The sequence below is a fragment of the Desmodus rotundus genome, chromosome X (assembly GCF_022682495.2).
Source record: "Desmodus rotundus isolate HL8 chromosome X, HLdesRot8A.1, whole genome shotgun sequence".
NCBI classification, from domain to species: Eukaryota; Metazoa; Chordata; class Mammalia; order Chiroptera; family Phyllostomidae; genus Desmodus; species Desmodus rotundus.
Genome location: NC_071400.1, coordinates 9,897,892 through 9,920,885, shown reverse-complemented (window position 1 = coordinate 9,920,885; position 22,994 = coordinate 9,897,892). Strand labels below are relative to the sequence as shown.

General features: G+C 39.5%; 1 protein-coding gene and 1 long non-coding RNA gene across 9 annotated transcripts in view; one reads left to right on the top strand and one right to left on the bottom strand.

Annotated features, from left to right (window-relative positions):
• ZCCHC13 (zinc finger CCHC-type containing 13) overlaps positions 1-22,994 on the bottom strand; it is a 171,285-nt gene that overhangs the window by 12,471 nt on the left and 135,820 nt on the right. For 3 of the 7 annotated variants that reach the window (XR_011650761.1, XR_011650771.1, XR_011650778.1), the window contains one exon: positions 12,771-14,215. The exons of 2 other annotated variants lie outside the window; for them this stretch is intronic. The gene's annotated coding sequence lies outside the window, so the exon portion shown is untranslated. Of the gene's footprint in view, positions 1-334; positions 350-12,770; positions 14,894-22,994 lie in introns of those variants that run through there. 2 more of the 7 variants (XR_011650762.1, XR_011650766.1) reach the window with 2 other exon arrangements.
• Positions 176-22,980, top strand: LOC112300095 (uncharacterized). Of its 2 annotated transcripts, none has more exons than XR_006654755.3 (4): positions 176-308; positions 9,233-9,373; positions 12,210-12,313; positions 21,535-22,980. It is a non-coding gene; the product is annotated as an uncharacterized lncRNA (long non-coding RNA). The 2 variants fall into 2 exon arrangements; XR_002974350.4 differs by having other exon boundaries at positions 219-353.

Below are 22,994 nucleotides of genomic sequence, written 5' to 3'. Positions count from 1 at the left end.
AAGGAGGAAAGGTGAAAGAAGCAGGATGGGCTAAGGACCTGAGCACTGAGGAAGAGGCGAAGAAGACCTGAAGGTTAAACTGGAAGAGCCGGAGGTGGGTGGGGATGTGGAGAAGAGGGCGTGCACAGCGCATGCGCTGGAAGCACACTGTGGCGGGTTCCGGAGAGGCTTCCCTTTCTTGCCAGCAACGCTGCGGCTGCAGGATCTGCTGTTGGTCTCTGCCTGCGTCCACTACCACCTTGGCCTGCTGCTGCCACTCTGGCACTGCGAAGTCTGTAACGCCTCTCCCTCTTCCCCTTCTTGGGACGGTCGGTACCAAAAATTCATTCTACGATACTCGATTCAGCCACTAGGTAAAGGATCGACAGGAGGGAAGAACATGGAGGGCAGAGGGAAGTCGGGTCAGGGAGATCTTTAATTTTATGTGTTCTCCCTGTTCACGAGAGGAAACAAATGGGGACAGTACGGGCCTCAGACTACAAAAGGGTGTTGAGCATGTACTTACCATTGTGAAAGGAATACAGACTCCTTTCCTCTAACCAGGATCGAGGCACCTGAGCGTCAGTGTTTTTCATAATGTTCTCTGTTTAAAATTTTTGGAGTTCCTCATATATAGCAGATGTATTTAAAGGACTGGGCTTTAGGACTAAGCTCATCTGATTATGAGAGCTTTCTTTGCCTTTGTTGAGGGTGGTGGGTCTTATTTTAGAGTCCGAGAGTATTCTAGCCTCTCCCTCAGGGTCTTGGCGGATTCCATCTAGATTTGTCATATGCTTGAGTCACCTGGAATGCCGTCTTTTCAGTATTCCACTTCCCTAGTTTAACTCACCTATCCCCATAGGGAAGAATGGCTCTCCTTGAGCTCTGGGGCAAAACTGTGGCGAGAAACACGTCCAGATAATCACCAGGCATATGTATATAGGCATATACGTATACACAGTATGAAGCGGAAGTGGGAAGATGAAGAATACGAAAAGTTGGGGATGTTGCGCATGTATTTGACAGACTCGAGGAGGTGCGGCAGTGGACTGGGATATTTGAGGCAGCCTGACAAGGGGGGGGGGGGGCACATGCGTAAGACTTAGAGTAGGAGAGAGTCAAGGCGTGTTTAAGAAAGCAAAGTTGATAGTAGTCGGCAGTCACTTTTCGGAGGGAGCGAGAGCGTGTGTATGCCTATTTGAGAGAACATGGACAGTTGACTTTAACAGTAACAGGCGCACAAGCGTATTTCTGAATGAATGATGGGAGGCACACTGCGTTCGCGTAATTAAGCGTGCAAAATGGCGAGCTGGGAGGTAAGTTATCTTTGCCCATCTTGGGGCAACAGGACTTGCAGAGAAGCAGATGTACATTTATAGTTGAGTGAAGAGAGCAGCCTGAGTTGGAGTTCCCCTGGGCTGTGACCACTTCCACCAAAAATTAACCTAGAATCTTAGCCTGTCACTGGCCTATTGATACTGTGGGTTTAAAAATGCGGAGGCGATCGTGATTCTAGAAGGTTGCGGCAGCTGGCTGTGTGTGTAAGAAATGCATAAAACCAGACCATTTTCAGGAGACCGGCCACTTGCAGGCAGTACACATATGGGGGTGCTCTCTGTCACACTTGCAGATCTTGGGCTGCTGTACTTGTCTGGACACTTTTATCCGTACTATGTTCAGAGTAACAGAATACAGTAGTTGCAGTATAGTGAGAATCTACTGTTATGTTGTCAGGAGCCCTTGATTTTGTATTCTTGAGGCTATTGGGGTAAGGATTTTGGCTGTGCTTCAAAATGCTTGCTTCACTTTGCTTTAAACCTAGGATTGGGCAAATGGTAATCGGGGATATGAGGATGACCTAGGCTTGCACCCTTTTCCCTAAATTCTTTTTTTCTGTAGAACTTTGAGCATGGTTTCATCTAGGAGGGATGATTTTTTTTAAGGCAGCTGTACTCTCATCTCTCTCAGAGGGCTGTCATTGAGGATCTATTGTTAATTGCTAAAACATGCACTTAGATATGTTGTAGAAAGGGCACAGGATTCAAAATTGAGGAGACAGGTCTTTTCCAATGATCCTAGCTGTGATCTCATGCTTTTCCTTGGCCTTCTCTGGTCTCGTTTCCCTATCTATAGTAATAAGTACACTTAAACTTCTATAGCACTTAGACTATGCCAGATTACTGGGTTGTGTGCTTTTACACATTCCTTAACTCAAGTAGTACTCTCAACAATCTTATGAAGTTGCAGCACCATTGTTCATCTTTTATAAATGACAGGTTTGAGGGACATGGATTAAGTAATTTGTCCAAGGCTTTACATAAAGGAAAGAATTGTTGATATGGAGCCTAGTGGGGTGGCCATCCTTATCTGCCCTTGTCATCTGTGCTTTTTTTGTTCTGCAGAAGGTTTAAAATGGCCGACTGTGGCAGGCTAGACACACCCTTCTCGTTTTGTCTGATTTGAGAGCTGGTCTAATGCTTTGAGACAACCAGTCATTTGCTGCAGTAGAGATTTTTGTTACCCCATTATTAATACTTTGGTGTGTTAACACAAATGTCTAATAATAAAGAAAAGGTTGTTGCTTTTTTTCATATGCTAAAAGACTGAAAATACCTGCATTTCTTTTATTATTTGGTTAGGATAGATACCAAAGTGGAATTACTACATCAAAGGCTATAAACATTTTTAATACTCAGCATGTATTGCCACAGTCCTTCCACAAAAGATTGTACCAATTTTTACTCATTCACACAAGCATTGAGTAGTGTTTGTTTTTTTAAAACAATATTTTACAGGCAAAAACAGTATTATTTTAATTTTGCATTTCTCTGCTTATTCATGAGTTTGTATTCTTTTTCCCTACATATATTTCTTAACAGTTTTATTTTCTTTCATGTGATGGTAGCTCATGTCTGACTTTCATGTAGGAGTTTTAGTTTAGCATTTGTTGTTATTATCTGTTTGAATGTATTCTGTAAATAAAGGCTATTACTCAGATTTCTGTAATGTTATAAATATATACAATAGGTTATTGCTGTCTTTAAATCATGAGGTTAAATTTCTCCATCTTTTGTGACTTTTCTTCTGTTTATGTTTAAATAGTTCACTCAATTTAGAAACTTGGTAAATATTCATTACAGCTCTGTCTGAGAGTAACCATCAAGTATGGGGAAAAAACCATAATTTCACTACCCAGAAATAACCAGTGTTAACAAATGTATTCACTTCTTTTCATTCTCTCTTCATCTTTTACAATTGCTCATATATTTGTACTATTTATATTGTATTTTGTGTTTAACATTATGACATGCATTTCTTCATATTAAACATTCTTTGAAATTGTCATTTAATGGTTTTATATTTTATCGTATGGAAGTATTTCAAGAATTTCAGAACTTTGAATTATGTAATGAGTGTCTTTTCATTTAGTTTTTATTGTTTATCTATTTCAAGTTAATTATAGAATATAGTTTGAAATTTAGAATTATTCATCAAAAAGTTTGAACATTATAAGGACTTGTCGCAATAGTGTTCCAAAAACTTATGTCAATTTTTGTACTCACTAATTTAGGTACTTAAAATTTTTTTTTCTAATTTATATGTAGAAGAATGGTATGTTTGTTTTATGATACATTTGTCTTTTTAGTTATTGGTGAGGCTGGACTCACAAGTGTTAATTAATTAGCTCATTTCCTTTTGTGAACTATGCAATTTGAGTCTGAATGTTAACTGTTTGTAAGAGCTCTATATTACGTACTCTGTATAAGGATCTATTACCCCTTCTAATTGGTTGCAAATGACAAATGTCATTTGTTGCAGGTAAGCTCCTGGTATATACTGAGTCTGAAGAAAGGTTTGTGATTCCAAAGACAACTGCTGAGAGGAATACATGTCAGATTCTTGGTAGCCAATTTGAGATAACATTTGTCTGTTATTTAAGTAGATAGCCATTTATTTTTATCTAAAAGGAAAGCATTCTTGAGTTCTGCACATCAGTGGTGCTCCCTGACTATGGGTGGAGGGAGAAGACATGGCAACATTCTGTCCCTAATAAACAAAATTAGACAAGACACAAAACAGTAGTGCCCTCTTCCCCATCCATTCAGGAACTGATCTAATTTTGAATGTTTATGAGTGATCTGGGGGAGGATATGGGTGTAGTGTAGGTAGATAACACTAAGGTCTTTGGCAATATAAACTGCTAATAGGAACAAACTGCAACATCCAAGAAAGCATTGAGTGAGAGGTGACAATTGGCAGAATGGAACAGTGTAGGCAAGACCAGTGTAATGACTTTAGCAGGAATCTGTTTAATTAAATTTATTAAGTAACTTTTAAAATTATTATTCCCATGCCATCAGCTGTATTTTTCTATCTCTTTTATACTTAATAACAATTCTAATTTAAAATTTTTTTTCAGTGAAGAGATTATTGGATTTAAAGGTACCAGACAAGCTGTTACTTACTGCTTTTTACTATCCACTTACACTGGGTTAATCCAGTAGGTTGTAAGCTCCCATTTTCAGCATTTTGCTACTTACAGATGTTAAATCGGGCTTATGTGTGTGGTGAGGTGGTTGGCAGATGTATATTAAGCAAAATGAGATGAAACAATAAGAGTAAAGCTTGTATTGTAGAGGAGGCACTGAAGTCTGTTTCCATCTTAAGCATGGGAGTCTCATTTTACATCATGCCAGTGTCTAGTTCCCAAATTCATCTGTGATCACCAGTTAGGAAGAGCCTGGATTTTTGAAGTAGCCTAAAAGCATATAATCTTTGATTTCTACAATTTGTTCCTCCCTTCTCTCTTGATGTTATAGCAGCAGCACCCCCTGGAAAGAAATTTTATATCAGCCATTGTAATACAACTGTTACAGCACTTACCAGGTTGTATTGTGATTGTCTGTGTATTTTCCTCTTCCCCTTCCTACATAATCAGACTGTGAGGTCCTTGAGGGAAGACAGTGTCTTCATCTCCAAAACCCAGCCTGGCACATTAGTAGGCCTCAGAAATGTTCATTGGATGAATAAATGAATGATTCATCAACAAACATTTATTGTGTGCCCACTGAGGTGATCTCCACAAGCTCTGCACTATCGACTCTTTTTTCAAAATGCATGTGGTCAGAAACTTGGTATTTTCTTTCTTCTTCTTTTTTTTTGGGGGGGGTATTTCTTTCTAGTTATGTATATATATTCTCAAGAGTTTCTTCTGAGATAAAGCTATTCTTGTGGTTGGATTTCAGTCCTTGGCATTTACATATGTTGCTACTGTTGTTACTGCTGACAGTCTCTTCTTTAGTGGGACTTGGGTGTAGCTGACAGATTAGGAGTCTCGTCCTTACTGTCCAGTGTTTGCTAAATGGTTCCTAGTTGTAGGCTCATCCCCTTTTCACTTCTCCTCAAGTCATCTTCCAAATGGTGTTCCTAGGTTGGGCTCCACATTCTAGATCAGGGGTGGGTAAATACAGCTCATGGGCTGCCTGGTTTTGCAATAAAGTTCTGTTGGAACACAACCATGCTCATTTGTTGATATTTTGTCTGTGGCCTCATTGTTTAACAACAGCAATGTTGAATAGCGACATCAGACATGCTGTCCCATGAGGCCTGGCCCTTTGCAGAAAAAGATTGCCTATCTTGTTTTTGATAATCACTCTACAGTGATGGTTTCATTTCCTTCTCCATTCACCATGATATTTTTAGCATCTCAGAAACTCATTTATTTACCACACTCATTATTGCTTATGACAAGTCTTTTTCCTATTTTACAGAGGGTCCAGCTAGTAAACACTTCAAACTAGGAGATTATAAGGCCTCATCCAGAGTTGTACAGTCAGTCAGTTGTACTGTGTACTTAAACTACAAGTTTTAAGGCTCAACTGTAGAAATCCCTTTTGTTATATCCTAACTTGAAGCACATGAACATATCATGCCTTGGTGCTTTATCCCTTACTCTCCTTCTTAAACAGCTCTTTGCAATGAGAATATATTGTACAAAGTAAGGAGTTAATGTGATAAGACAGAAAAGTAGGTTGAGACAAATATTTAGAGAATCTGAATGCTAATTTTTAAATGAATAAATAGGGCTTCTGAAGTAATCACTTATTCAGACTTATGAGAAAATATCAGTGTTATTCTAAAAGTAAAATGGAGGGAAAGGCCTTATAGCATTATTTTTGAAGCTGCTTACTCGATTTTCCCTAGCCTTTCATTATGCAATATTTCAAACATGCATACAAAAATTTTTAAATAATTGTACAGTTAAAACCCACATACCGACCACCTAGATGATATAAATAACATTTTGCTATATTTACTTTGTTGCATACTCATTCATCTTTGTTGGATATGTTTTTAACATAGTTATTTTGTTATCCATTTGGATCATATCTGTATCTGACCCATCATGGTGCTGAAAAACTAGTTCCTTTTGATTCTTATCTGCATTTTCCAAGTTGGCATGGATACCACTGTAGCATAATTATGTATAAGCAGATCTGCTTGGAAATGAGAGTCCCAGGGGCAGAAGCCATTTTGTTTCTGAAAGAAAATGGTTGCAGCTCATCGTTGTTTACTGGAAATAGTAGGAGAAGAAAAGATGGAAGAACTGGTGCAGTGTCAATGAATCTTTCCAACAATGTACTGCCCTATACTTCATTCACTTCACTGGCTTATGGGGCAGGTGGTTTTTTGAGGGGCTTCCACGTGGTTCTTTACAATGAATTCACATCAAATGCCAACTGAGGTGATACTCAGCATTAGCACAGCTCCTTGGACTTTTAGCAAATACATTTTTTAAAAATATTTTATTTATTTATTTTTAGAGAGGGGAAGGAAGGGAGAGAAACATCAATGTGTGGTTGCCTCTTGTGTGCCCCTCTCCGGGGACTTGGCCTACAAACTAGGCATGTGCCCTGACTGGGAATTGAACCAACAACCCCTTGGTTTGCAGGCCGGCACTCACTCCACTGAGCCACACCAGCCACAGCAGCAAATAGATTTTTAATTTAGACTACTATGTAATAATATTGTTTTGGACCTTCTCTGTTAAGAGTAACTGTACACTTAATGAGGAAGCACCACAAACTGAAATGTTATTTATCTTTATAATTATGGTGAATGTTACCTTTTTGTGTCTATATCCCTTCATTTAAGCTCAAAGCCAAAAGCCATATTTTACTCATCTTTGTAGTTTTCTTAGTAATAAATGCTTACATTCATAAATATATTATTACATTTAAAACATATGACACAAGCAAAAAAGACATAGGCAGTATATTAATTGAACAAAAAGGCTACAGAACAGTAGTATGGTTTCATCTAAGTCTTGTGGAAAAAATTCATGTTTGTATATGCACATGAAAGTAATTAGAAGAAAATGCCCTAAGTGTTAAACTTTCTGGAATTCTGGAATTTTTACTTTCTATCTTTTAATGTATTTCTGGAATTTAAAAAAAATGTGCCTTTATGGCTCAGTGGATTGAGTGCCGGCCTGTGAACCAAAATATGCCTTTATGACTTTCAAAATTAGGCATTGAAACTATTTCCATTTTGAACTTTGTTGACCTGAACAAAAGTGAAATAAATGGGGTCATGAGAGAGCTAGAAACTGGGGCAATTTAGTTTGGAAAAGAGCTGTGTGGTGTAGAAGGGAGTGGTGGGAATAAGATCTGTCTTGAGAGGAATGTCCTAAGTACCAACTACTCTATTCTTGGTTCTTAGCACAGGCATTTTCACATATCAGAATTTACACTTACCATTTATTTCTCAATTAGATCCTCTACACAGTCCTTTAATTGCTAGTGGTAGCAAATGATTGTGGGCATTCAGATCTTGCTCTAGAAATGGCTGCTTTTACTTTATCCAATAAAGATAGGGTTCACCTGGCTTGTATAGCTCAGTGAATTGAGCACAGGCCTGCAAAGCAAAGGGTCGCAGGTTTGATTCCCAGTCAGGGCACATGCCTGGGTTGTGGGCCAGGTCCCTGGTAGAGGGCGTGTGAGATGCAATCACACATTGATGTTTCTCTCCCTCTTTCTCCTCCCCTTCCCCTCTCTCTAAAAATAAAATAAATAAAATCTTTAATAAAAAGAAAAGAGATGGCTCAAATCCATCAAGGCTCCTGTCCCTGGTTCACCCGCCCCACCCCCCACCCCCACGCTTTTGGCAGCACAAATCTGTGGTGGGAGAGCTTTTTGCTGGGGTCTCCTGATCAGGAGTAGACAAAAGGAGATACTTTTTTGCTGGTAGTAGGTAAAATAGTTAAAAATAAGCCCTGAGAAATTTTTTCCCTAGGATTTCAGGGTTGCCTGCCTCTCACTGAGTACAGGAAACCTAGTTGCACTGGCTAACGCTGCCAGCATCTCATGATAATAATTAATAGCCTGGGCTTTGGACCATTGCTGAATTGCCAGAATCCTTTGCTTTGCATGCTAAGCAGCTAGGAACTGGGAAACCTAGAGGCAATAATAGGTGCTTCTTTAGAAAGAAGCACCCTTTCGGGTTGTCTTTGGCTTATCCTGTGTAACTCTCATGTCTCAGAGCCCTATTCCTCCTACTGTTTGAGTAAGGGCCTATATAGCTCCTTGTAATCCTTTTTGTAATGCAGGCAGCTAATAGGGGAAAAGATATGTCCAATTCCTTTTCATATATGGGTAAGGTGAGTCCTGGTGGGAGTTGAGATTATAAATAACAGGCGTTGGTACAGAACCGAGGGTTTTATTACCTTTTTTCATCAGTGTGAACCAAATGCCATCTGATTATTAGATGGAAGTTTCATTCATTTTTATGGGGCTCTTTTATTCAGGAGTACAGAACGAAAGGTTCTAACTGCCCGATATACATAAAAGGACCTCTAAGAAATCATGTTTACCTGCATTCAAACATAGGAATATTGAGATCTAAAGAGGGAAGGACTTGCAGGCAGCTAAAAAGGTCACCATCGGAATTCACATCTGAGTTCTAACACTTTTATACAGTTACCTGGTGACTCTGTACCCAAGTTATGAAAGTTTTATCTTATGTAAAATGGAGACAAAAATCCTTATTAAATAATTGTACACATTGTAGCAGCCTTTGCCAGATAAAGAACATACTTGTGATGCTAATAATAATGCTTAGCACAAGTGAAATCTGAGGTTCATGGTGTGGGCTGGATGACTTGACTAATGTGGTAAAAGTAAAATTAAAACAAGGTTTCAAACCTTGACTGTCTGTCTTACATGTTTTCTTCTTCCTTCTCTCAATCTTACAGGTGACAATAAATGTGATCAAAACCCATGCCACTGGTGAAGGAGTATATTGAGCCCTGCCTGCCCCAGTGAGGTTACTAGAGAATTAGGAGAGGCTCAAATCAGCATCTTGCATGTGGTTGTCAAACCATTCGGAAGTCTCGGTAAGTGATCAGTGGTTTTGGTGGGCTTGCCAACTTAGTCGGAAAGGGCAGGAAAGGTAGTCTTAATAAGCACTATGCATTTAAACACCTGGTGTTTTTCTATTATGATATGAAAAAAGGCCTTAAAATATTCAAACTACACTTGACAGTAATCAGCCTAACCTCTCCTTTTCTCATTCTCCCATTTTTTACAGAGAGGAGAATTGGATATCCTTCCCAACATTATAGCTAGTTGGTGTAAAAAATGGATTTGAATCTAAACCAGTAGTGTACTTCCTCTAGACTACATCTAAGTCCAGGAAGGCCATGTGAGACAGAAACATTTTTATTCCACACTAAAAGATTTTTATGATAGCCTCTGAATTTGTGCTCCATCGATGAAGGAAATTTCCATGGTGTAAAGCTTTATTGTGCATAAAATCACCTGGGGTGTTTGTTAAAAATACAGGTTCCTAGGTGCCCAGAAAACTTTTCATTGGTCAAGAGCAACACTAAAACCTACCTGTCACTTATACTGAGGCTTTCTGTTCAGTGAGTTCACCAGCAAGCCACAGTGAATCACCATTGCTTTGGATGGTCTTGTGAGGCAGTTGGGAAACCTTTGGTAAGTTGGTGGTCTGGGTGGGGTCGTCCAGGTACTGGTAGAGAAGACATGATCGTGATGCGACACTTGCCCCCTTCCTTCGACAGTTATTAAATGCTTACTAATTGTCAGAGACTGTTCTAGACATTAACAAATTTCTGCCATCATGGAACTTTCATTCTTGTGAGAGTAGACAAAGAAATTAATAACAAGTAAATGCATAATGTATTATAACTGTTAGGAGAAATTTTTTCATTCTGGTGTGAAAGTTGCATTAAAAATAGTTGGGTTAGGCTATGTAACACCTTGCATTTTTCCTCCCACTTCCCATTCCCCCCTTCTTTTCTATTACACTTGTCCCAATTTTTCCCCTTTAACCTCCTCTGCCCAGCACACCCACTGTTCTCACAGTCCATGTTCATGGGTTGTTCATATATGTTCTTTGACTGGTCCCTTCCTTCTTTCCACCATTATCCCACTCCCCACCTCTCTTCTGGCTGCTGTCAGTCTGTTTCATGTTTCTATGTCTCTGGTTCTATTTTGCTCATTCGTTTACTTTGTTCATTAGATTCCTCTTGTAAGTGAGGTAATATAGTATTCATCTTTCACCAATTGGCTTATTTCACTTAGCATAATGTTCTCTACTTCCATCCATGCTGTCGCAAAAGGTAGGAGTTCTTTCTTTCTGCTGTGTAGTATTCCATCGTGTAAATGTACCACTGTTTTTTGATCCACTTGTTTACTGATGGGTATTTAGTCTGTTTCCAGCACTTGGCTATTGTAAATTGTGCTGCTATGAACTTTGGGGTGCATAGGTTCTTCTGAATTGGTGTTTTGGGATTCATAGGGTATAATCATTTTTAATTTTTTGAGGAAAATCAATACTGTTTTCCACAGTGGCTACACCAGTCTACATTCCCACCAACATAGTGCTAGGGTTCCCTTTTCTCTACATCCTCACCAGCACTTGTTGTTTATTGATTTATTAAATGATAGCCATTCTGACAGGTGTGAGGTGATATCTCGTTGTGGTTTAATTTACATCTCTCTGACAGCTAGTGATGAATATCTTTTCATATGTCCGTAGGCTGTCTCTATGTCCTCCTGGGAGAAGTGTCTATTCAGGTCCTTTGCCCATTTCTTACTTGGATTTTTTGCCTTCCTGATGTTCAGCTGTATGAGTTTTTTTAATATATTTTGGAGATTAAACCCTTGTCTGATATATCATTGGCAAATATGTTCTTCCATACAGTTGGTTCCCTTTTCATTTTGTTTTTATTTTATTTTATTTATTTATTTTTAGAGAGAGGGGAAGGGAGGGAGAAAGAGAGGGAGAAACATCCATGTGTGGTTGCCTCTTGCACGCCCCCTACTGGGGGCTGACCCACAACCCAGGCATGTGCCCTGACTGGGAATCAAACCTGCAACCCTTTGGTTTGCAGGCTGGCACTCAGTCCACTGAGCCATACCAGTCAGGGCTCCCTTTTCATTGTGATGATAGTTTTAAGTCTTTTATCCATTTTTAGTTATTCTGGTATGTGGTGTAAGTTGGTGGTCCAGTTTCTTTCTTTTTTTTTTTTTTTTTTGCATGTACCAATCCAGTTCTCCCCAGACCATTTATTGAAGAATCTATTTTTACTCCATTTTATGCTTCTGCCCCCTTTGTCGAATATTAATTGACCATAGAGACATGGGTTTATTTCTGGGTTCTCTATTCTATTCCATTGATCTATGTGTCTGTTCTTATGCCAGTACCAAGCTGTTTGGATTACAGTGGCCTTATAATACAGTTTGAGGTCAGGTATTGTGATCCCTCCCAAGTTTGTTCTTCTTTCTCAAGATTGCTGAGGCTATTCAGGGTCATTTATGGTTCCATATAAATTTTTGGAGTATATGTTCTAGATCAGTGAAATATGCCATTGGTACTTTAATAGGGAGTGAGTTGAATCTATAGATTCTTTGGGCAGTATGGACATTTTAATGATGTTAATTCTTCCAATCCATGAAGAGGGTATATGCTTCCATTTATTTGTGTCTTCCATGATTTCTTTCTTCAGTGTTCTGTAGTTTTCTGAGTACAGGTCTTTTACCTCCTTATTTAAGTTTATTCCTAAGTACTTTATTTTTCTTGTTGCAATAGTAAATGAAATTTTTCCCTAGTTTCGCCATTTTCCTTTTTAATACCAGTGCGGGGTATGGGAGGGTCATAGATGATGAAAGTAATCTTTTTTTCTTTCTGTAACCCTTCACTAGGCTAACTTGTGAATGACGTCTTTGAAAAGCATTTTCAGAGAGTTCACCACATCTTCCATGTGAATGAACGTGCAGCAGGAGAGGGGGTCCTCTCAGTGATTAAGGTAACTAGGGGAAGAAAGCCTGACTTTGCCCTGAATTCTGTCAGGGAGGCTCTTAAAAGTATCATTTCTGGGGGCCAATACTTTTAAAGCCTGCAATTTACTCTATAATACATTTTTCTCAAAATAATTGGAGTAGATTATATTCTTTCTCAGTTTGTGATCACCCCTGCTAAGTACCAGAAAAACTGAAATGGTTCCCACTAAACTAGGAGGCATAAGCTGTGTGTCACAAATAATGTCAACATAACACTAATTACACTTCCCTTGAAGACAGGGTCTCTTCTTTGAAAGCAGGATTGTTGAGAGTTTTTCTTTAGCAGACTATGGAGCTACATATATTTTGTTAAAAGTCAGCTCATAGCAAGAGGTTGATGGTTTCAGTGGCAGCCAAGTATATGGCACCTTCGCTTAGTAATTGCAGAGGCAGCAGGGTCTTCTGAGTTGCACTCCTGTTAAACCAATTGGACTAGCATTATTTTTTTGGGTCCTCAGGGAACCTCCTTTTAACCACTAAAAGGCTTCAGGGAGTACTGAAATGTCCCATAATTAAAGTAGGCAGCATCTATAAAATGGCCCTTCTTGGGAGCAGAGACCACCCCATCTTAAGCTCGTAGTGCCTCTATCCAGAGCTAATACCTGAAGGCCAGATCATTCCATGCCATTTTTCATGGAAGTAATAAAGGTCACTTTTTCCCATGAGAATGGTCTTGAGATAGTATCTTCTGAGTGTAATGTTTTTGTTATAGACTCTGGAGTACTTGGCTAATTCCTACTAACGGAATTAGGTAGATTAGCCTGCAGAAGGAACTCGAATGATAGAAAAATTGGCTTTTACCTAAGGAGAAGCCTGGAATACAAAGGAAATTGATACAAAGGTAATCCTTATAGTCTATGTCCTCCAGCACAATGTATTTTAAAATGACACTTGCTCATATATACAGATATGAATGTTAGCATGCTGTTTACAAAAAGTCCTCTTGTCTCTTTCTCTGTATGGGGCAAAATGGGTTGTATAAATGTGGCTTTTGCTCACTGAACCCCAGGTTTTTTTCTAGGACTTTCCTATACTTGTTATCCATCCTCCTTTTGTGACAGCAGATCTGGTGATTTTTTTCCCTTACCTTTCTCCTTAGGCTAGTCATCTAGCATCCACATACAACTTTTGAACATTTCCTTTTTAAAGTCATATTAATAGTAGCACTTATCACTTATAAGTGCCTTTTATGTTCTAGGTGAGTGCTTTATACATATTTGTTACCTCATTTTAACTTAACAGTAACTCTGAGAAGTAAAATTTGTTTGTACTTTACAGATAATAAAACTGAAGATCAGAGAAATTATGTCACTGACATAACACAGGGAGCCAGGGGTGGAGCTGTGTATGCCACATTTCAGAAATCTTTAACAAATTTTTTTTTAATTTTTAAAGTGAGGGGAAGAGAGGGAGAAAGGCAGGGAGAGAAACATCAATCAGTTGCCTCTCACATGTCCCCAACCAGGGACCAAACTGGCAACCCAGGCATGTGCCCTGACTGGAAATCAAACCAGTGACCCTTTGGTTCATTCGCCAGCACTCAGTCCACTGAGCTGCACCAGCCAGGGCCATACTTCAGAGATCTTAATTACTATACTCAAAGCACTAGAATTTGGCAAGTGAATTCTAAGTTGTTGGGACCTACTGCCTCCTTGTGGGATCATCACTGAAAGGATTTCTTAGGCTCCGCTGAGGAAGAAATGCCAATCAGCCACAAAATTAGGCAGTACAGAGCTTTATTGGGGTTTGCACACCCTGGTGAAATTCTCTGGTCCACGGAGCGGGCCGAGGAAGTCGCACACAAGCAGGGAATATGGCAGGGTTTTATGCACCAAATTCTGATTGGCTCCCCTCGGGGGACTGGTCTCCTGGAACAAAGCCGCAGTCCATCATTGGTGGTTCCCCATGGGCTCAGGTTGCCAGGCGGATATCCCTGCCCATCCTGACACTCATCAGTGTATTCTTTCAGACCATAGTTGCACATGTAAAGAGTTCATTCTCAAATGGAGATTTAGTTGTGCAAGACAGATGGCACAAGGGATGTGTAGGTCCCTCTAACTTTTAGAGATGACCACTTTGCATGGACTAGCATTTATTTCTATTTCACAGTCATTCTCCATTTGTTTCTTTTTTCTCACCTTTTATAATATTATTACCCCACTCTCCTTCATGATGTTTATGTTAGACGGTTTCTATCAGGTTATGCTTTTTTCTACACCAAAGAAAGAAGAATCATAAGAATTGGAGTTACTGAAAATCCCATCACTTGCAGAATGTTAATTCAGGTGCAGGTACATCAGGTGCTGAGGTAGCCTGCTGTGCAGATCAGCATATCCTGGCTAGAATTCCATATAAACATTGCATTCTGTTAGCAGACAATACTGGTAAAATTACTCTCTCTTCATATCATGTGGAAAATAATAACAAAACCTATCGATGAATACTTTCATAAATTTCATTGCTGGTAAGGTAACAGTGTCCAGATAATTAGCATAGGGATTGGCAAGCTATGCCCCACATGCCAGCTGCTTGTTTTTGTAAATAAACTTTTTAAAAAATATTTTATTTATTTATTTTTAGAGAGAGGGGAGGGGAGGGAGAGAGGGAGAGAAACAAATGTTTGGTTGCCTCTCACACGCCCCCTACTGGGGACCAGGCCCGCAACCCAGGCATGTGCCCTGACTGGGAATTGAACTAGTGACCCTTTGGTTCACAGGCCAGCACTCAATCCACTAAGCCACACCAGCCAAGGCTGTATGTAAATAAACTTTTTTGGAACCATCATGCTCATTCTTTATTATCCACCACTACCTTTAGTGCTACAGTACAGTTGAGTAGTTGCAACAAAGACCAGATGACCCATAGAACCTGAAGTGTTACCATCTGCCCCTACACAGAAAGTTTGCCAACTCCTCGCATAGGTTAAATGTACTATGTCTACAAATCCTTGTCCCCTCCCAACCTATTTTCTTTTCTGTAGGACTTGGATTTGTAGCTAATCTTAGAAAATATGGAACTCAGAGTATACAATTTGTCCTTTGAATATTTTCCTACTCAAATTAAGCTCACCAAGAAAGCATATTCACAAAGTGGGCTTATGTGTACAGAAAGACCTATGTTGTATATGCTTCATTGTAGTTATTCATACATCATATATGATTCTCCCAATTTACTCCTTTTCTGATTAACCATTTTAACATCTAGCCATTCTCAAGTATCCAAAAAGTTACAACTCATGTTTCCTAATTATGACTTTACCCTAATTTTAATACATTGCCCTGCTCTGTAGCATGAAAGGAGTCATAGACAATATGGAAACAAATTGCCAGGACTGTGTTCCAGTAAAACTTTATCTACCAAAACAGGCAGCAGCCTAGATTCAGCCCATGGGACATAGCATGCGCTCCCCACTCTACGGTATACATATACAAAGACTTTAGAACAAAAAGACTTAAGATGATACATTAAAGCAAACATTCAGGGTGAGTTTTACTCACACTACATGTAATACAATAACAATAACACACCTATACTTGAATCAGGACAGGACAGTGTCTTGTGATTGGTGTTTTATGTGTACGACCTAATAGTTATCTAGACATTGGCTGGAGTCTCAGAGGAGTGAGAAAATCTTTATGGGCCATGTTATTACCATCCCTTAAGGTTCCTCTTCCTTACCATAGTGACTTTCTTTATATTTATATTGTTTGTTCTTATACTTACATTATTAACTCTAGTGTTTACTTTCTTTACTGGCAAATATCTTCTATCCATAAGTGAATCTAATACAGAAGTTACTTTGGATATAAATCACTACTTTAACAGTTAAGGTACGGGACCCGGGGTGGGGCGGGGGCAGGGCGGGCTGCAGTTTTGATCATTTGCATGTCAAACCCTAAATTTATGTTTCAGATTTAGAAAGAATTAATCCTTCCATTGAAATCTCAAAATGTGATCTGGATAAAGGAATGGGTATCTTAGTCAAGGAAGTGATTGTTGAATATGGAGGTAAATTCTTTCCTTTAGCTTTTTGTTGTATTTGTTATATTTAACAAATTTCCTAATAATGAACCTACCTTGCATTCCTAGAATAAAATTTTCTACTTTTCAAGGATTTGAATTAGGTTAGCTAAATTTGCTGGTTTAAATTTTATTTTTCTGGGAGAACCAAGATGGCGGCGTAGGTAGACACACTGCGCCTCCTCACACAACCAGAACTGACAGAAAATCGAACGGCAAGGGGGTCCAACACCAAGGAAATACAAAATAAACATTCATCCAGACCGGTAGGAGGGGCGGAGATGGGCAGCCTGGGTGGAGAGGACTCACGTGGCTGTGGCGGAACTGAGACTGGCGGAGTGTGGGACGAATGGGGCAGGCAGTCCGAGCACTAGCAGACCCTGCAACCCTACTTTTGTGCAGATAAACCGAGAGGGCCGGACTCAGAGTGGCGGAGAGCGGGGCAGGCAGAGCAGTGGGTAGCACCCCAGGGCTCCAGCTCCGGGAAATAAAGCCTCAAACCTCTGATTGAAAGCGCCCGTGGGGGTTGGGGCGGCAGCAGGAGAGACTCCCAGACTCACGGGAGAGTTCGTTGGAGAGACCCACACGGGCCTAGAGTGTGCACAAGCCCACCCACTCGGGAACCAGCACCAGAGGGGCCCAGTTTGATTGTGGGTAGCGGAGTGAAAGACTGAAATCCGGAGGAGAGTGAGGCGGGCGCCATTGCTCCCTCTCGGCCCCTCCCCCATGTACAGCGTCACAGCGCAGCGACCAGCATTACCCCACCACGGTGAACACCTAAGGCTCCGCCCCTTAAAGTAACAGACGCGCCAAGACCAAAAAAAAAAAAATGGCACAAATGATGGAACACTTCAAAGCTCCAGAAAAAATACAAGTAAGCGAGGAAGAGATAGCCAACCTATCGGATGCACAGTTCAAAGCACTAGTTATCAATATGCTCACAAAATTGGTTGAATCTGTTCGAAAAGTAGATGAAAAAATGAAGCCTATGCAAATAGAAACAAAGGAAAATGTATAGGGAACCAATAGTGAAGCGAAGGAAACTGGGACTCAAATCAACGGTATGGACCAGAAGGAAGAAACAAACATCCAACCAGAAAAGAATGAAGAAACAAGAATTTGGAAAAATGAGGAGAGGCATAGGAACCTCCAGGACATCTCGAAACGTTCCAACATCCGAATTATAGGGGTGCCAGAAGGAGAAGAGGAAGAACAAAAAATTGAAAACTTATTTGAACAAATAATGAAGGAGAACTTCCCTAATATGGCAAAGGAAATAGACTTCCAGGAAGTCCAGGAAGCTCAGAGAGTCCCAAAGAAGCTGGACCCAAGGAGGAACACACCAAGGCACATCCTAATTACATTACCCAAGATTAAACGCAAGGACCTACATCCTAGATTACTGTATCCAGCAAAGCTATCATTTAGAATGGAAGGGAAGATAAAGTGCTTCTCAGATAAGGTCAAGTTAAAGAAGTTCATCATCACCAAGCCCTTATTATATGAAATGTTAAAGGGAATTACCTAAGAAAAAGAAGATCAAAAATAGGAACAGTAAAAATGACAGCAAACTCACAGTTATTAACGACCACACCTAAAACAAAAACAAGAGCAAACTAGGCAAACAACTAGAACAGGAACAGAACCATAGAGATGTAGATCACATGGAGGGTTGTCAATAGGAGAGTGGGAGAGGGAGAGGGGGGGAAAGGTACAGAGAATAAGTAGCATAGATGATAGGTGGAAAATAGACAGGGGGAGGGTAAGAATAGTGTAGGAAATGTAGAAGCCAAAGAACTTATAAGTATGACCCATGGACATGAACTATAGGGGGGGAATGTGGGAGGGAGGGGGTGGGCAGGATGGAGTGGAGTGAGGGGGGCGGGAAATGGGACAACTGTAATAGCATAATCAATAAATATATTTAAAAAAAATTTTATCTTTCTGTTTCATTTGATTTTTTTTTTTTTTTTTTTTACTATTTTGTTTCGCTGTTCAAAAGTGAGTTTTTGGGTTGAGGGGGGCAATCTTTGTCATTTTTTGTAGGCCGTATGGTTTCTGCCATTATAGCATGAAAGCAGCCATAGATAATATATAAATAAAGAATGTGTTTTTGTTTCAATAATACCCTAGTTATAAAAAAGACATGGTGGCTGGATTTGGCCCATGGGCTGTAGTTTGCCAATACCTGATCTGTGACATTTTACTCTTAGAACCTTTGTTCTCATAGTTTCTACTTAGTCATTGTGGGCTTCCTCATGTTTGTGCCTCTCATCTCCCCTTGTAACCTCTTAGAGCACTTTTTCACCTCCAGTCTCTTTTACTGATTATCTGTTTCTATCCATATTTCACAATTTTATGTTTCTGAGAGCACAGGTGGTAGCCAGATTGTATGCTTTGCATGTCATTAGTATCCTGTTCTGGGATGTGAAAGGGATTTGCTTGTCTGTCTACCTTGTTGCTTCAATGTAACCAATTCCAAGTAGTTATATTCCTTTTCAAGAGTGTCTTCCTAGCAATCCAAATTTTATTGCAAGAAATGGGCTCATTTGGATCAGTTTAAGAAGTTTACAGGAGGGGAAGGGAGTATAAGGGGGATAGATGGTAATGGGAAAAATACAATAAAAATAATAACACTCTAATTTAAAAAGAAGTTTACAGAATTCGACTGTTGTATCAGTAATGTGATTCAGCCTTTTCCTCTGGTTTTCTGCCTGACATGTTGCCTCTGCTACCAACTAATTTTCTTATATTTTGCCTTCCTCTACCTCCTAGCTACTGAATACTTATGTTTTTTTCTTATTCATAACTTTAGTGTTTGCAACCTGTGTGGACATGGCATTTATGCTACCTCATGTCTCTGTCTGCAGACTATGTGCTTTAGCTCTTGTTCTTCATGCTGCCCAGTTGTCATTAAATTGAGAATCTGACTGCCTTGGGTTGTTAAGTTTCCTGAGACTGTAGAGGTTGCAGTTGCTATTTGGCTGAACTAGGACATTTTCCCCTATTGAGTGCTAAATGCAAATAAATGTCTTTCATCCCCTTTGTATGATCCCAAACTGCTTTAGACTAATACAGCTCAGCTATGATAGGTATATCCAGAATCATTTAACTGCTCTAAAACTAGGAGGTAACCAGAAGAATCATACCTGACCATTTTGGGAAGTAACAGTTTCACAAATAACTACACAGTCCTACTTTCCTCATATCCATGAGTCTCTTCCTGGTACTAACTGGCTTCCTTATTCTCTGTTCTTTATCCTATTGCTGATGGATTGTTTCTGCTTATTTTCAGCTTCTGATTCCTGTGCTTACTAACAAGTTGATCTTAATTAAATTGCTCCTGGTATGTGCTTTCATTATGTATATATTCATTTATTTCAGATGCTGAATTTCTATTCCTCTGTTTTCCCCCAATTTTAAGCTGAATCTAATTTCTTACCTCATACTTGTTTGGGAACAGCTTTCATGTCATGACATGTCATAAGCTATTGACCAGCTTGTGGATGTCTGTCCTCTGATCCTTATTTACCCTTGATCTGACCAACCATAGATTTGGAGGAGGGATAGTTGGTCACAAGAATGCTTTCTTAGTCAAGCTTGTTTGCAGTACAGTTTCTTTTAGAAGAATTTTGGGCATGGGCAACACTATGACATGTCTACTTTATTCTCTCTTGTTTAGCTCTCTACAGCTAAACATCTTGTAGTTCTGTACAGCTTGACTACAGCATCTACCAAGTCTCTCGAAGTGTCACCTTCTAGTGTACATAAAATCTAAATTTTGCTCTGTCTGGGTGGCTCAGTTGGTTGGAGTATCATCTCATGCACAGAGAGGTTTCAGGTTCCATCCCTGGTTGGGGCATCTATGGGAGGCAACCAATCAATGTACCCCCCCCATCCTCTCTCCCTAAAAATCAGCAAACACCCTTGGGTGAGAATTAAATAAATAAAATCTAAATAATTTTAAATCTAAATTTCATGATATCACAATTGTGTTTGTACAACATCTTTGAAATAAAGGAGATTCTCTACAAGAACATAGCCAGTTCCCCAAATTGCATTCCCCCTGAGGGGCTGTTATGCTTCTTACTACTGGTTGGTCACTCCTTTTTTAAAAAACAGATTTTATTTATTTATTTTCAATTTTTTAAAAGATTTTATTTACTTATTTTTAGAGAGAGGGGGAGGGAGGGAGAAAGAGAGGGAGAGAAACAAATGTTTGGTTGCCTCTCACACGCCCTCTAGTGGGGACCTGGCCCATAACCCAGGCCTGTGCCCTGACTGGGAATCCAACCAGAGACCTCTTGGTTCTCAGGCCTGCATTCAATCCACTGAGCCACACTAGCCAGGGCTTGGTTGGGCACTTCTGATTGCTAGAAACAAATTCAGTGAGATAATGACAGGTTATTGGCTGGCCACTTGGGAATAATGGTGACTGGGATCATATGAAATTCCAAATATAGGGAACCTTAATATGGTTATAATCCTAAAGGATGGTACCTGGCTCCAGAGAAGCTCTGGGAAACTCAGAGGCAGGAGTTTATGGATCTGCATTTAAGGATAGTGCCATTTACATAACTGTGCTACTCTGTCTTTCTGCATATCTTTTGTGTTTTATTTCTCCCATTAATTAATTATTGGCTTGCCTGTCTACTTTGTTTAATCTTATTTTCCTACGTAATATTTTTAGTTTATTTATAAGGCTATGCTTACTTAGGGCTTCACCTTTGTCATAAAGTTTTGCTTGCTTGTGGCTCTCATGGTCTCATTTCCTTTTTTTTTTTTTTTTCCAACCCAGGCATGTGCCCTGACTGGGAAACAAACCAGCAACCCTTTGGTTCAAAGGCCAGCACTCAATCCACTGATCACAGCCTCATTTCTGCATGGTGTTAGCTTCCTGTGTGTCCTTTCAGCCTCAGTTTCCTTTGCTAATATGATTAATTTTGGTAGCCCAATTCTAATTCCTGAGAACATAAACTTACTAGCGTCGACTTATCCCAGTTTAGTTAGATATTTATACACCAACAGCAGCAGTTCATGAGGCTTCACTTTCATGTTCTGCAATTAATACGATTATTATACCCAGTTCTGCTTCTTTCACTCTACTTCGCTTCTTCTAGCTTCTAATGCATCCATTAACCACAGGCTTTTCCATCCTTTATTTCAGGAGTTGCAATTTGCAAATGCCTACAGAGTCCAGATGGGGTATGTCAACATAAGAAACATTCAAACCTGTGGAGAATTTTTGTGAATTTATTTGAGCCAAACTGATGACAACTGCTGAGAAGCTAAACCACAACAAATTGAGAAAATGCTCCAGAGAATGGCAGTTCTGCACCTTATTTTATATATCACAATCAAAAGAGGGGGTGTAAGGGGTTTACATGAAGTCCACTGGTGATAGATTAGGGAGGCAGGAGAAAGCAAAGCGGGGAAACCTCTGGGATTGGATGAAAGATAAAATGATAGACACATACTTCTTACACTGGTGGGTACAACATAGTTAACAGTCAACAATTAACATGATAACAGTAACAACAACGGGATTTGTGGTCTCCCCATGGTGCTGTGCCTGTGCTTTGAGGGCCTGGTAAAAGGAAATTTGACATTCCAAAGGTCTGTTAGCATAGATGCAAAAAGTCCACAGACAGGCTCAGTTAAGGGAAAGATTAACTTTTGTTAGAATAAATACCCACCTAGGACACAACTACCCACCACGAACTGCTTTTAGTTAGAAAGTTTTAATTTCAGACCATCTTACGTGGTTACTTTAAGTCTCTGAGTTTGTAAGGCCACCACGCAGGCCTCCCCTGAGCTAGCCAGGTTTAGTGTGGCCCCCTTTCTTCCACAGGTAGATGTGTAAAATGGTTCTGATATTTATTTTCTTCCTTTTTCTTGAAATGCTGCTTTGGGTTTCTTTTTTATTGTTGGTTTTGTTTTGTTTTGTGTTAGGCTTCTCTTTTGTTTATCTACTTTTAATAGAGACATTAGAAAACAGATTACTTTTAAAATGAAAGTAAGAGTGCCAATGTTAATGGTAAAGAGAAGCTGACGCTTTTAAGAGAAATATAGTAGGGAGTGTTTGGGATTGTGGTCCACTGGAACATGCACCTTTCATCCAAAGGAGAAGGCTTTTTACTCCTTGGCTCCTGCTGATAGTTGCCCAGTGGAAATACAGACCAATATTGACAGGATTTCCAGCTTTCTACAAGGAACCTGATTGTGAGCTGTTAGCTTAATTTTTTTTAATGCCACAGGGCCACACAGTGTGTTTATAAATGCTTTTATAAACTGATAGCTTTTGCTTCTTCATAATTTTGGCATATTTGTAGTGTTACCTTTTTCCAATGTGGTATGAAACATGGGTGTTCATACTCTGCCTGGACAGTATTTAAAACTAGGTCACAGGTTTGAACGGAGTTGTATAGATTAGAATAGAATAGATTAGGGAAAAATAAATTAATATAAAATGTAAATAAGAAAACACTAGCCTCTACCAGGCAAAGGGTAAGTACTTTGTGAAATTTTTGTCCCAGCTACATGTTTGTATGTATGTGTATCTTTGGCCCAATCTAATTGTATTTCTTACTGTGGATTAAACAATTTTACAAGACTTTGTGAAACACT